The sequence below is a fragment of the Macrobrachium nipponense genome, chromosome 30, assembly GCF_015104395.2.
Source record: "Macrobrachium nipponense isolate FS-2020 chromosome 30, ASM1510439v2, whole genome shotgun sequence".
Lineage (NCBI taxonomy): Eukaryota > Metazoa > Arthropoda > Malacostraca > Decapoda > Palaemonidae > Macrobrachium > Macrobrachium nipponense.
Genome location: NC_087218.1, coordinates 48,643,974 through 48,658,696, shown reverse-complemented (window position 1 = coordinate 48,658,696; position 14,723 = coordinate 48,643,974).

Below are 14,723 nucleotides of genomic sequence, written 5' to 3'. Positions count from 1 at the left end.
AAGGAGAGAGAGAGAGTTCGGTTACAAATTGCCGGGCATTATAGATGATATGACATTAAGACTTTTCTCGTTGACCAGTGGATAATGTTGGAGAGAGAGAGAGAGAGAGAGAGAGAGAGAGAGAGAGAGAGAGAGAGAGAGAGTATCGATATTAGAGAGAAACTGAGTGAAACTGACGCGTATAGGTCTAGCTGGATGCTAGACCGTTGCAAAGTTTTTAGTAATGATTTTGGCAAATGATAAAAATTTCACTACAACGCTTTCACTTGCTGGTACGAGAGCATAGGTCAAAAATTTAAATGACGAGGTAAATTTAGCATAACTGATTTGTATCGATAATATATTCAAAACCATCGTTCCCACAGATCATTCTTTTTAAAATCACAAGCCCGAGGGACAACCTATTAGACTGGACTTATAAATACCGGCATTTTTTCAGTCTGCTATGGTAGTAGTACTACTACACTAGACATGATTTGGTTTGGCCGTCCTTGTACGGTTAACATGAAGTCTGAACTATACAACCCACGTACTTTTGCAATTTATATATTTTAGTATATATAATAATATAATATAATATATAGTTATATATCTATATATATATATATATAGTATATATATATACATAACACAAAAGTAAGCATGTGAATTTGTTTATTAGCTAAAGCCACTGGGAAGGTTCAAATTGAAACGACAGCGTGCCAAGTACTTTGATGTCCTTTTTGTTTTTTTCATATACATCTTTGTGCCCCGAAGACGATAAAAAACTACACGAAGGTACTTGGCACTCTGTCGTTTTATTTTGATTTATCCCAGTGGCTTTAGCTAATGTATATATATATATATATATATATATATTAATATATATATAATATATATATATTATATTAATAATATTATTATATATTGCTTCGCCCAAAGTGGGGGCAAAGCGGCCTTCTTATTTTGAATACCAGCAGACGGTATCATGTCAGTTAGCCTATAAGATAGTACCTCGTTTAACGAGGATCCACGCGCATGCTCAGTAATACTAATACTTTTGCTCGAACGCAAACGCGTCATTTCGCCGATTTATGTCATCGTCTTTGACGAGAGAGGCCACAGGGTACTACTGCGCATGCTCTACCCACTCCCAGCTGTTGTGACAAAGACATGAAAGGGATGCTTTCTCCCCCACCCCAAGCTTGTGATCTCCCCCACAATCGGCTATCAGCAAAACAAACCGAACGGACTTACGCACGCACGCACGTACGTGCCACACATATACGCTCGGCGGAACGTAAGGAATTTGACGTGCAACGAGTGGTTAGGTCCTAACGGCGATAAATCTCGGCTATGCGCCATTATTTTTGGTCATTGCAATGCGCGTCTTGAACCAGTTTCGTATCTCTACGGCTTCCTTCCTGTTTTACGCCACTGTCAGTACAGGGCTTTACAAGTCAAACGATGCATCTAATTCTTAAATTGTCAGATAGAAGTCGTGCTTGATGTAGTAAGTATGCACTGCATACGTATAATGACACCCACAGAATGTGCTTACAATTTTTCCTTCCTTTCTTTTTTGACCCTGCCATATGGAGTTACGTACTAGTCGAAGTTAAGATTTTCCATTCCGGGTCAACTATTATCATTATTTTTTTTTCTTTTTTTTTGCTCTATCACAGTCCTCCAATTTGACTGGGTGGTTTTTATAGTGTTGGGTTCCGGGTTACATCCTGCCTCCTTAGAAGTCCATCACTTTTCTTACTATGTGCGCCGTTTCTAGGATCACACTCTTCTGCATGAGTCCTGGAGCTACTTCAGCCTCTAGTTTTTTTAGATTCCTTTTCAGGGATCTTGGGATCGTGCCTAGTGCTCCTATGATTATGGGTACGATTTCCACTGGCATATCCCATATTCTTCTTATTTCTATTTTCAGATCTTGATACTTATCCATTTTTTCCCTCTCTTTCTCTTCAACTCTGGTGTCCCATGGTATTGCGACATCAATCAGTGATACTTTCTTGTTGACTTTGTCAATCAACGTCACGTCTGGTCTATTTGCACGTATCACCCTATCCGTTCTGATACCATAGTCCCAGAGGATCTTTGCCTGATAGTTTTCTATCACTCCCTCAGGTTGGTGCTCGTACCACTTATTACTGCAAGGTAGCTGATTTTTCTTGCACAGGCTCCAGTGGAGGGTTTTTGTCACTGAATCATGCCTCTTTTTGTACTGGTTCTGTGCAAGTGCCGGGCATTCGCTTGCTATGTGGTATATGGTTTTATTTTTTGTATTGCACTTCCTACATAAGGGAGACATGTTATTTCCGTCTATCGTTCTTTGAACATATCTGGTTCTTAGGGCCTGATCTTGTGTCGCTGTTATCATTCCTTCAGTTTCCTTCTTTAGCTCTCCCCTCTGTAGCCATTGCCATGTGTCATTGCTGGCTAGTTCTTTAGTCTGTCTCATGTATTGTCCGTGCATTGGTTTGTTGTGCCAGTCCTCTGTTCTGTGTGTCTTTCTCCTGTCTCTGTATATTTCTGGGTCTTCGTCTACTTGTATTAGTCCTTCTTCCCATGCACTCTTTAGCCACTCGTCTTCACTGGTTTTCAGATATTGCCCCAGTGCTGTGTTCTCGATGTTGACGCAGTCCTCTATACTTAGTAGTCCTCTCCCTCCTTCCTTTCGTGTTATGTATAGTCTGTCCGTATTTGCTCTTGGGTGTAGTGATTTGTGTATTGTCATATGTTTCCTCGTTTTCTGATCTATGCTGCGGAGTTCTGCCTTCCACTATTCCTGCACTGTATCTGATTACTGGCACTGCCCATGTGTTTATGGCTTTTATCATATTTCCGGCGTTGAGTTTTGACTTGAGTATCGCCTTGAGTCTCTGCATATATTCTTTCCTGATCGTGTCCTACATCTCTTCGTGTTTTATATCCCCTCCTTTCATTATTCCCAGGTATTTGTATCCTGTCTCATCTATGTGTTTGATGTTGCTCCCATCTGGTAGCTTTATCCCTTCAGTTCTCGTTACTTTGCCTTCCTGTATGTTGACTAAGGCGCATTTTTCTATTCCAAACTCCATCCTCATGTCCCCAGATACAATCCTTACAGTCTGGATTAGGGTATCTATTTCCTTGATGCTCTTATCATACAGCTTGATGTCGTCCATGAACATCAGATGGTTGATTCTGTTGCCTCTTTTCTTGAGTTGGTACCCGGCATCCATCTTCTGTAGTACTTTTGTCATGGTAATCATGGCTACTACGAAGAGTAGTGGGGACAGTGAGTCGCCCTGGAAGATCCCTCTCCTGATATTAACCTCTGCTAGTCTTATTCCAGAGCTTGTAAGTATTGTATTACAGTTGCGCATTGTATTTTTGAGGAAGCTGATGGTGTTTTCCTCTGCCCCATATATTTTCAGGCATTCTATTAGCCATGTGTGTGGTATCATGTCGAAGGCTTTCTTATAGTCTATCCATGCCATGCTTAGGTTGGTTTTCCTTCTCCTACTCTTCTTCATTACCATTTTGTCTATCAGGAGCTGGTCTTTTGTGCCCCTACACTTCCTTCTGCATCCTTTCTGTTGGTGGGGGATGGTGTTTGTCTCCTCTAGGTAATTGTATAGCCTTTCACTGATGATACCTGTTAGTAACTTCCACATTATTGGTAGGCAGGTGATAGGCCTGTAGTTACTGGCTATATTTCCCTTACTCTTGTCTTTTTGTACTAAAGATGTTCTTCCTGTGGTCATCCATTTGGGTGCATGGTGATTTGAGATACACTGCTGGAGTTGTTCTGCTATTCGTGTGTGTAGGGCCTTGAAGTTTTTGAGCCAGTATACTTGGACTTCATCGGGACCTGGGGCTGTCCAGTTTGGCATTTTCTTTAGTTGGTGTCTGACTGTGTCTGTCGTGATCTCTGTGAATCTTTGTTTTATTCTTCCTGTTTTTTCTTCCTTGACTTCCTGGAGCCATGTTGCATGTTTGTTGAGTGATACCGGATTGCTCCATATGTTTTCCCAGAGTCTCTTATTTGGTTCGGCTTCAGGAATTTCTGGGTGGTTGTCTTCCCCTCTTATTTGGCTGTATAGTCTTTTCTGGTTGGTTCCGAATAGTTTGTTCTGTTGGTATCCCTTATTCCTGTTCATGTACCGTTGGATCTTTTGTGCTTTGGCCTTAAGCCTCTGTTTTACATCTTCTATTGTGTTGTTTAGTCCCCTCTCTTGTACTTTGTATTTCTCGTTGAGTTCCTCCCTTATTTTCTTGCTTATTATTATTATTATTATTATTACTACTACTATTTTTATTATTATTATTTATTATTATTATTATTATTATTATCATTATTATTCCAGTGGTATATATCCACGTGTCTTATGTAATACCTTACTTAATACAATTTTGGTTATAACTATTTTATAAATAGAAAAAAAAAATTGTATATCAGGATGTAAGGTACTCGCGTACTTCAGTTTCAGTCTAATCTAGTCGGAAACTATAACAATATGACAAACTTCTTAAAGAAAAACGATTTATCTAGAAGTGTGTATCGATGATGATGCGATTCAGAGACCGAACAATGGACAGACAACGAGGCGAAACAAAGGCTTGCTAACGACTGTAGCGTGGAAGTGTCCACGTCTCGAAGCAGATGTTGGTCATGGCGGATCTAAAAGCCCTTTTGTTAGACCCAAGGGCCTTTCCTGAGGCCCGCGGGAGGATGGCTTATTATCAACGTGCACCTTTTTTTTTTTATAACCACGGTCTAGGTATATACCGTGTCAATAACCGTGACCGTGTTTACAACCAGCACGAGTCTTCGGGCGCGGCCGTGATGCTCCGGTCTGTGACTAATTTCTTTTGGATGGGACCATCTTGATTTGTTTCCTTTGAGGGAACTTGGCTTTTGAGATAATCCCTTTTGAGATAATCGAATTGAATTGAATATAGAATCGACGTTGAAGACCTCCTACGGGAATTCCTTAGGCCTATGGAGAAATTCGACATCCAAACCCACTCTACTTTTTAAATAGTCTCGATTCGGAGGAAAAACTTTCTCTCATTTTTTAACATCAGAATAACTTCTCTCCGTTAAAAATGCAACAGCAGCAAAACCGGTTCTCTCTCCTTTACCCAGAAAGCGTTTTTGTCATCTAATTTCATACTATTTGCAAATGTAATTTTCTATCTTAGGCCTATTTGCAAAGTCATTTTCCATCGTAGGCGTATTTGCAATGTAGTTTTCGATCGTAGGCCTATTTGCAGTGTAATTTTCGACCGTAGGACTATTTGCAAATATAATTTTATATCATACGCCTATTTGCAATGTAATTTTCAATCGTAGGCCTATTTGCATTGTAATTTTCTATTGTAGGCATATTTGCAATTTAATTTTCGATCATAGGTCTATTTGCAATGTAATTTTCGATTGTAGGCTTATTTCCAATTTAATTTTATACCATAGGCCTATTTGCAATGTAATTTTCGATCGTAGGCCTATTTGCAATGTAACTTTCTATCACAATCCTATTTGCAACGTAATTTTCTATCATAGGCCTATTTGCAATGCGTACTAGTCTGGGAACAATTCCTGTAGAGAGAGAGAGAGAGAGAGAGAGAGAGAGAGAGAGAGAAGAGAGGCCAGGAAATTCTCTCAAGCACGCTAGACTTATACCCATCTTTTGTGGTTGCAGCAACTGAGTGAAATTCCTTAACATTCTGAAATAAAATGACGTCACCAGCGATCTCGTGACCTCTCCTTCGTTTATGATTTCGCTTCAGGGAGAGAGAGAGAGAGAGAGAGAGAGAGAGAGAGAGAGAGATTTTCTTTAACTTTCGCATCTCACAATGGAGAGCAGTTGACGCTTACTTTATTTACTCATTAACGGTCCATCTCCCGTGTGTGTTACCATTTTTTCTCTTGATCTCTCGTCTCATTATTGCTCTAATATTGAATGATCTTCAAAATCTACAAATATGGCACCAAATAATAATAATAAAAAAAAGATTATATAACTTATTGTATTAAGGAACTAGTATATGTCGTCGGCCCATATCATGAAAGCTTCCATCTTGCTGAGAATATATTTAACGTCAACCCCAAAAGAACCGACAGCAACCATTCGATAGGGACAAAGGTGCCAACAACACAGGCCACCACCAGGCCGCAGCTGAGATTTTCATGGGCCATGGCTGAGAGTTTCATACAGCATTATACGTTGTACAGAAAACTCGATTGCGACGAAGTTTCAGAGTATTTTTTTAACTTTTTTTTTTTAACTCGCGAACAGTCGAGTCTTTTGAGACAACTTTATTATCAGAAAGAAAGGCGAAAGCTCTGTCTGTCTGTCTGTCTGTCTCTCTGTCTGTCTGTCTGTCTGTCCAGTGAAGTTGAAATGGAATTAACATTACCCCGAAGTCTCGCGTTATGTCTGTCAAGCTGACAGCCGATTCAAGCAAATGAAATCAGTAGACAAAGTTCCATTCTTTCTGATTTAAGGATCCCGAAAAGTTATTCTTCTTTTGAAAAGTGACAAGGGTGATCTATCCTAGAGAGTGACGCGCCGCGCCCACCCCCGGCCCTTGTGACAACCCCCCCCCCCCCAAAGCCCCCCCGCCCCCAAAAGGGTTTTAAATGGAATGTATCCACCTTTGCAAAGGAGTATTTAGTACAAGACGGTTGGGAATGACCGTGAAAACATAAACAAAAGACACCCAGAAACAATAGCCCTGGATAACGACCCCCGAAAATCCTTTTTTGGGGGGTCACTATCTAGGAAAGATCGGCGAAAGGGTCTTGCAGAGAAATTTGGAAAAAAAAAAAAAACATAAAAAAAAAAAAAAAAAACTCCCCTGTCGCCGAATACTTCGACACGATTTGGAAACCAGTGCAGGTCACGAAAATGTGATATAAAAAGGAAAAAAAAAATATTATAGAATGAAATCTCGTTATATGCCCGAGACTTAAAATGGAAATACACCGAGAGGGTAAATAAAATTCCATAAGTAACAGAGAATTTGGATCTTTCCTGGGTAGTGACCCACAATAAAGAGCACAGGTCATCTAGGACTCATATTTCTTTGGGGGTCACTATCTTTACGATATTGACAGTCTTTTGTTTATATATGTTTTTTATTGTCATCCCTCCCCAACGGCCTTGTATTAACACACTGCAACACTGCAAAGGTGGAAATATACCGTTTTCAAGCCCTGGTGGGGGATTGGGGGGGATCACAATCTTAGAAAGTCCCGAGAATTGAAATATGGAAAGACAGAAATGAGTTTTTAGACGTTACAACCCGAGGGTGTGTTATCACCAAATGCGTCGCGTCGAGTCGAGTCGAGTCACATCAATTCATTTGATGCACGTCATTTTGACTAAACCTTGTTCACACCAAATGCGTCAACTTAAGTCAAGTCTGTATGCATTTCCATCTCATTTCCGCGACAGTAGCTTTTTATGAGAATGAGTGCATATTTATTCTCTTGGTGAAATTAATGCTTTGGTGTGGCTTTGGCGTCGCAAACGTCGAAAAAGTCAACCTAGAATCTGGGTGCATCATTTGAACACCAAGAGGCCACAGTTTGACATCGCGTATTCTAGAATCTGACCTTTTTCTCCTTAAAGGAAATAGTGATAACCACAGCTAAGAGTAAACATAGATCAACGTGAAATGGCGGGTAACCGTGTGTATTTTATAATAACGAGTATCTGTTTATGTATTTATTTATTTGTCCATTTATTTTTTTTCTTTTCCAATAATTGATCTTTTCTGTCTGTTGATCTGTTACCTTCTGTTACTTCTTTTATAATGGACACCATAATATTCTTTGGAAGCTCGAATTTCAAGTCACTGGACCCTGTAGTGGGCTTATTCCATTTGAATACGGCTCATCATCTCAATATAATAATAATAATAATAATAATAATAATAATAATAATAATAATAATAATAATAATAATAATATAATAATAATAATAATAATAATAATAATAATAATAATAATAATAATAATAATAGACATACATAAAAAAGTGAGGTTATAAACACCCATGCCTTTCTACCCTTTTTCTTATTTTTTCGGGCCTGGTCAAGAACAGGACCTCTGGTTGCCCGTCCCAACTGCCCCTAAGAATTCACACGTCCGTCAACAATCGTCATGACAATGAGCAACGAGAATTATTGGGAAATAATAATAATTCCCTGACACAAAACTCGAGTGTAACGTTGGCCACGATTCTTCAGGGTATGTAGACACACATCCCAGGACGCGGGCCTCGAACGCCCATCCTGGACCATGCAGCGGCCTCGCCCACCTGTCCCGGGACCTGCGGTGGGCTTCACCCACCCGTCCCGGGACCCGTGGCAGGCCTCACCCACCCGGGACACTCGGCGGACCTCGACCGACCGTCCCGGGACACGCAGCGGGCCTCGCCCACCCATCCCGGGACCCACGGCGGGCTTTGCCCACCCGTCCCAGAACATGTGGCGAGCCTCACCCGCTTTTCCCAGGAGAAGTGGCGGGCCTCACCTGCCTGTCCCAGGACACGTGGCAAGTCTTGCCCGTCCATCCCGGGACGGGCGGGCGAGGCCCGCTACGTGTTGCAGGACCCGTAGCAGGCCTCGCCCGCCCGTCCCTGTAGAGAGCAACACGCATGCTTAGCCTTAGAAAAAGAATATGCCACTGAATCCTTTCTATTCTCCTGGGGCTTCTGTGAATCCTCTACTTCTTTTCCTGGCACTCCACGAATCCTCTCATTTTCCTCACTGTTTCTACAATCTTCCTTCCCATTTCCATTTCCATTTCAGGAATCAATAAAGCTCTTAAGAAAACATTTTAACATATTTATTTCCCTGCAACTTAAATTTCCTTCAACGGTTAACAAAGCAAACTTATTACGAATAAACATCAAACTTCCCATACAACAAACATTCTCTTCAAATTTTTCAATTCTGATCCGACTTCGTGAGGCCAGCTTAGACTTGATCGCGCCATTCCTTGAAGATGAACAGCTGCTACTGCAGTTTCCAGTTGGCCTTCTCCAAGCATCTGTATTTACCCTGCAGGTTCTTGAGCTTGCAAACTAATTTCTCATTCGCTCCTCTCCAGCTGTCGATCCTCATCTTCCAGCTGGTCGATCCGTTCGCCCTGGACACTGGTCGTCCTCGCCAGCGACATGAAGCGACGATTTCCTTCATCTTGAAGGCATGCCAGCTCGTTCCTCTTGAGTTTTGCAGCCTGAACTTCACACTGGAGTCCACGCTTTTCCTTCGTAAGGTCTCCCACTTCCTTCTGCATACGCTGGAACCTGAGCTCGAGGTCTTTCCTGTCGGATTCCCTCTTTTCGGTCACGTTGTTTTGTTCCAGGACTCGACATCCGCGCCGCTTCTTTGGTCTTTAGCTGCAGGTCTTTCTCCTCCTGTCGTAGGAGTTTCTCTTGCCTCTCAACCTGGCAGTTTACCTCTGCCAACTGCACTGTCAGTTCTCTTAGCCTCTCACATAGGGCATCGTTTCTTGGCCCAATTTCCTTTGTGTTGTTCATCAGCTACTGATTTTCCTCTGTGATCTTGAGGATCTTGTCTTCCAGCTGGCGTTTCTCCCTCTTCTCTGGATCATTCTCCTTCTTCAGAAACAACGTCTCAGCTTTAAGTGATTGGGCCCTTTCTTGCCAGGCCTGCTGTTGCAACACCTCCTGAGTGATCTGAATCACACGAGCGCTTTCTTCCCTTCCGCTCGCCTTCTGAATCTCTTCATGTTGCAGCTGAAGAATTATCCTGTCCAAGTTCACCTGATGCTCTCTCTGGCACTGGATGGTGTCTCGCAAGGCCGCAATTCTGTCGTTCAGTTCCTTTTCCTTGGGCTGTTCAGCTCCATCATCAGTAGTCAGGAGGAACCTCACCAGTGAATAGGCAAACACATTAAACAAGATGACTATTCCTGCATTAGACTTCTCTCCTTATTTTGAACAACATCTAGACAACAACGTCCCAACAACAGCTGCTGTCAAGGCCAGGTAAGGCCACATTTTCTTCAATCTGGAGCCCATATCTGAATTGTGTTAACTGCAGGCTGCAGAAGCCATACCCAGAAATTAACGAATGAAAAAAAGGAAATATACAACATATTGGCAGAAAGATATGAGAGAATTTACCCCTAGAATTGATAATGAAGATAATGATACAGAAATAAGGGATGAAAATAGTGAATATTTATCAGACATACATATTAATGAAGCTGATATTGTGCAGGCTATTAATGAAATTAAAAATGGAGCTGCAGCTGGGCCTGATGGTATCCCTGCTATTTTGTTAAAGAAAGTAGTTCATTCTATCGCAAAGCCACTTGCAGTATTATTAAGACAAAGTGTAGATACAGGCAAGATTTATGATGATCACAAATTAGCATATATTACCCCTACTTTCAAAAGTGGGTCAACACTATAGGGGCAAGTAATTATAGACCTGTGAGTCGAACATCACATATTATGAAAGTGTATGAAAGGGTAATGAAGAAAAATATTATGAAACATTTAATAAAAAAATAATTTGTTTAATATAGGACAACATGGTTTTGTACCCAGAAAAAGTAAACAAACCCAACTGTTAGTCTACCGTGAGAACATATACAAAAATATGAAAAACGGAAATGAAACAGATGTGGTTTATCTAGACTTTGCAAAAGCTTTTGACAAGGTAAATCATAATATATTAGCGAAAAAAATTAGAAAACATAATATAGTGGATAAAGTAGGAAGATAGTTAAAAGAATTTTTACACAACAGAAAACAGATAGTTATTGCAAACGATGAGAAATCGGATGAAGCTAATGTAATATTCGGTGTGCCACAAGGTAGGTGTTAGCTGCATTACTGTTTGTTATTATGATTGCAGACATAGACAGTAATGTTAAGGACTCGGTAGTGAGTAGTTTCCCCGATGACACAAGAATAAGTAGAGAAATTACTTGTGATGAAGATAAGAACGCGCTACAAAAAGACCTTAACAAAGTATATGATTGGGCAGAGGTAAATAAGATGGTGTTTAACTCTGATAAATTTGAATCAATAAATTATGGAGACAGAGAAGGAAAGCTATATGCATATAGGGGACCTATAATGAGACAATCACAAATAAGGAAGCAGTTAAAGACCTTGGTGTGATGTTGAATAGGAACATGTTATGCAATGATCAAATAGCAATTCTATTGGCAAAATGTAAAGCAAAAATGGGAATGTTGTTACGGCACTTCAAAACAAGAAAAGCTGAACACATGATTATGCTTTATAAAACATATGTTCGTAGTCTACTTGAATATTGCAATATGATATGGTACCCACACTATCAAAAGGATATTGCACAAATAGAGAGTGTACAAAGGTCCTTTACAGCTAGAATAGAAGAAGTTAAGGATCTTGACTACTGGGAAAGACTACAATCCTTAAAATTATATAGTCTAGAAAGGAGAAGAGAACACTACATGATAATTCAGGCATGGAGCTAAAAACATCAGAAAAAGCAAGCAGAGGTAGATTAATAGTGCCCAAAACTATATCAGGAAAAATAAGGAAAGCACACAGGACATTAATCCACTACGCACCAGCATCGACCAATGTTTTTTTGTTACAGCATCTATTCAATGCGTTGTCAGCTCATCTGAGGAATATATCAGGAGTGAGCGTAGATGTGTTTAAGAATAAGCTCGACAAATATCTTAGCTGTATCCCAGACCATCCAAGATTGGAAGATGCAAAATATACCGGAAGATGCACTAGCAACTCTCTGGTAGACATTAGAGGTGCCTCACACTGAGGGACCTGGGGCAACCCGAACCAGATGTAAGGTCTGTAAGGTAAGGTCTCTCTCTCTCTCTCTCTCTCCTGTACGGGATCTTTTTAGCTCTCAAGTTTGTAAGAACATAAGGGATTTTTTGCAGTCTGATCTCTCTCTCTCTCTCTCTCTTCTCTCTCTCTCTCTCTCTCTCTCTCTCTCGATGAGGTATCTTTTTTTTTCACCTTACCTATTGAAATTAATTTGGGGATTTTCCTATATTTTTGTCTCTAAGAAAAACAATACTAACTACGGGCGGGCATTTGGAACTGAGGAAAAACATTTTCTAATCTAAGTTTTATTTTTATTGAATTTTACAAGATAACTAAAAGAGACAATTCTAAATGAATTAGCCGAGACATCAAGAGAAATGATAAATAAATAAATAAATAAATAAATATATATATATAATATATATATATATATATATATATATTAATTAACTAATTAACTACTGAACCATAATGATTTTCAAAAACTATAGGTAAGTTTTAAGATTTTAAATTTATATCATATGGATACAAAGAAAAGATAAAAAGAAATTTAATCGTATTAACTTTTGTCCTATATGAAAGTGAAAATAAGATATAAAGTGTACAATTTTATTAGAACATAACTTGGTTCGTAAATCTAAATGCAATATAGAAATAAAGTACAAAATTCCTAACAACCCCATTTCTATTTAAAGGCCAAATGACACCAGACTGACGTCAAAATTAGGTATAGCTCTATTTGTGACTTGACTCGACGCGACGTGACGTCGCTCGATGCATTGGGTGAGAACGGTTTCTTTCAAAGGCACATAGAAAGCAGAGTCAAACTGGGCTGGCGATTAACGGAAAGTCATGAATTATCGTGACTCGACGCGATGCGACGCGACGCGACTTGACGCATTTGGTGTGAACGCACCTTCAGAGACAGGAGAGGGAATCGAGACAGGCACAGAAGGGAAACAGACAGACGTGAATACAGGACGCCCCAATAAAGAGAGGAGAAGGAGGAGAAAAAGCCCAATACAGAGAGAGGAAGGAGGAGGAGAAGCCAAGTAAAGAGAGGAGGAAGGAGTAGAAGCCAGTAAAGAGAGAGGAGGAGAGAACCGCCAATAGAGAGGAAAAAAGAAAGCATAAAGAGAGGAGGAGGAGAGAAGCCAGTAAAGAGAAGAGAGGAGAGAAGCAAAGGAGAGACGGAGAGAAAGCCCATAAAGAGAAGAGAAGGAGAGACGCCAATAAAGAGAGGAGAAGGAGGAGAGAAGCCAATAAAGAGAGGAGGAGGAGAGAAGCCAGTAAAGAGAAGAGAAGGAGAGACGCCAATAAAGAGAGGAGGAGGAGAGAAGCCAGTAAGAGAAGAGAAGGAGAGACGCCAATAAAGAGAGGAGGAGAAGGAGAGAAGCCAATAAAGAGAGGAGAAGGAGTGATGCCAGTAAAGATAAGGGGAACGTGAAACACTTGGATAATGCATCGGTTGATTGACTTTGACTGGCAGGAACGATAGCTAAGAATCTCTCTCTCTCTCTCTCTCTCTCTCTCTCTCTCTCTCTCTCTCTCTCCTCCTTAATCAGCAATTTAAGTTAAGGTAAGACTATAGTGGTGAGAGTGACCAGAATTACATAAACGTCCGAAAAAAGAACTTGTTTTAGGAGGAGGAGTGGGAAATTCTCTCTCTCTCTCTCTCTCTCTCTCTCTCTCTCTCTCTCTCTCTATAAAGCGGGCAAAGAGTGCGAAGACCGCATTCTTCCGATCAGGACCCCTAAGGAAGACCAGAAAAAAAAAACGGGCGATCAAAAATCAAATTGTTCTCATTTGCTACAGAACCAGTTTGATGGGACTTACGATAACTGTGCGTCAAATGAAGCCCTATTTTCTCACATCCCCGCCTCCACCCCCATTTCTACCAATGTATTCCTAGTTATACGATGTTCTTTAAGAACACCTACGTGAAGATTAATCCTATTACACACTCCCAGAGACTGCCTGCTATCTAACCAACTAATTAACCGAATATGTACAAAATTTATTTCAATGCCTGAGGAGGTGGCGCACACCATTACTTTGCTGTTTCCTTTTACGTTAATTTTTACTTAGTAGATATTTGTTCGTCAGCTTTATTCAGCCAGCAGTCTTATGTCATTTTCTTCCTGTGCATATTTACTATAGTACATTTACATCAACCGTGCATCTGATGTCTAGGCCAGTCCTTACGACGCTGGAAACTCTGCCTCTCGAGAGAGTTCACATATGTTTCACCTCTCCTGAGTATACGTCTTTCAAGAGAGGTGGAACATACATCCTGACTATGTGAGCTCTCGAGAGAGACTGAAGAGAGTTTCCAGCCGTGTCACTGGCTTACCAACAGCCAATCAGGGGCGTCGTAAGGGACTGGCCTAGACATCAGATACACGGTTGATGTGAATCTACTACAGTCATTTTCCTTCAGTGTTACTTTTGTGTCATACTTCTTCAGTGCATACTCGTCTGTCAGCCTAATTCAGTTTTCCTCGGTGTACATTCATTTACCATCTTATTATGTCATTTTCCTTCAAAAAATTATGTCATTTACCTTCTTATTATGTCATTTTCCCTCAAAAAATACTTTCACATTATCTTTCCTTGCATCGTTCTTTGATGTCAGTCATGCTCCTGGTATAGTGGTCATGATACTTGCCTCACCAACGAGAGAGGTATGATTTAGTCCCCCGCCTTTTTTGGGCTAACCAGTGATGTATGCACATAGTCGACTGCAGTTGGTTGCAGTCGACTGAGATGGGCGTGGTCACGATACCTTCCAAAACTTCACGAGGGAAAAGAGGCCCATAGACACATGTGTATATACACACATAATATACACACACAAACATATATATATATAAATGTGTGTTTGAGTATGATTGGTTTTGCAAATGAGAGAAA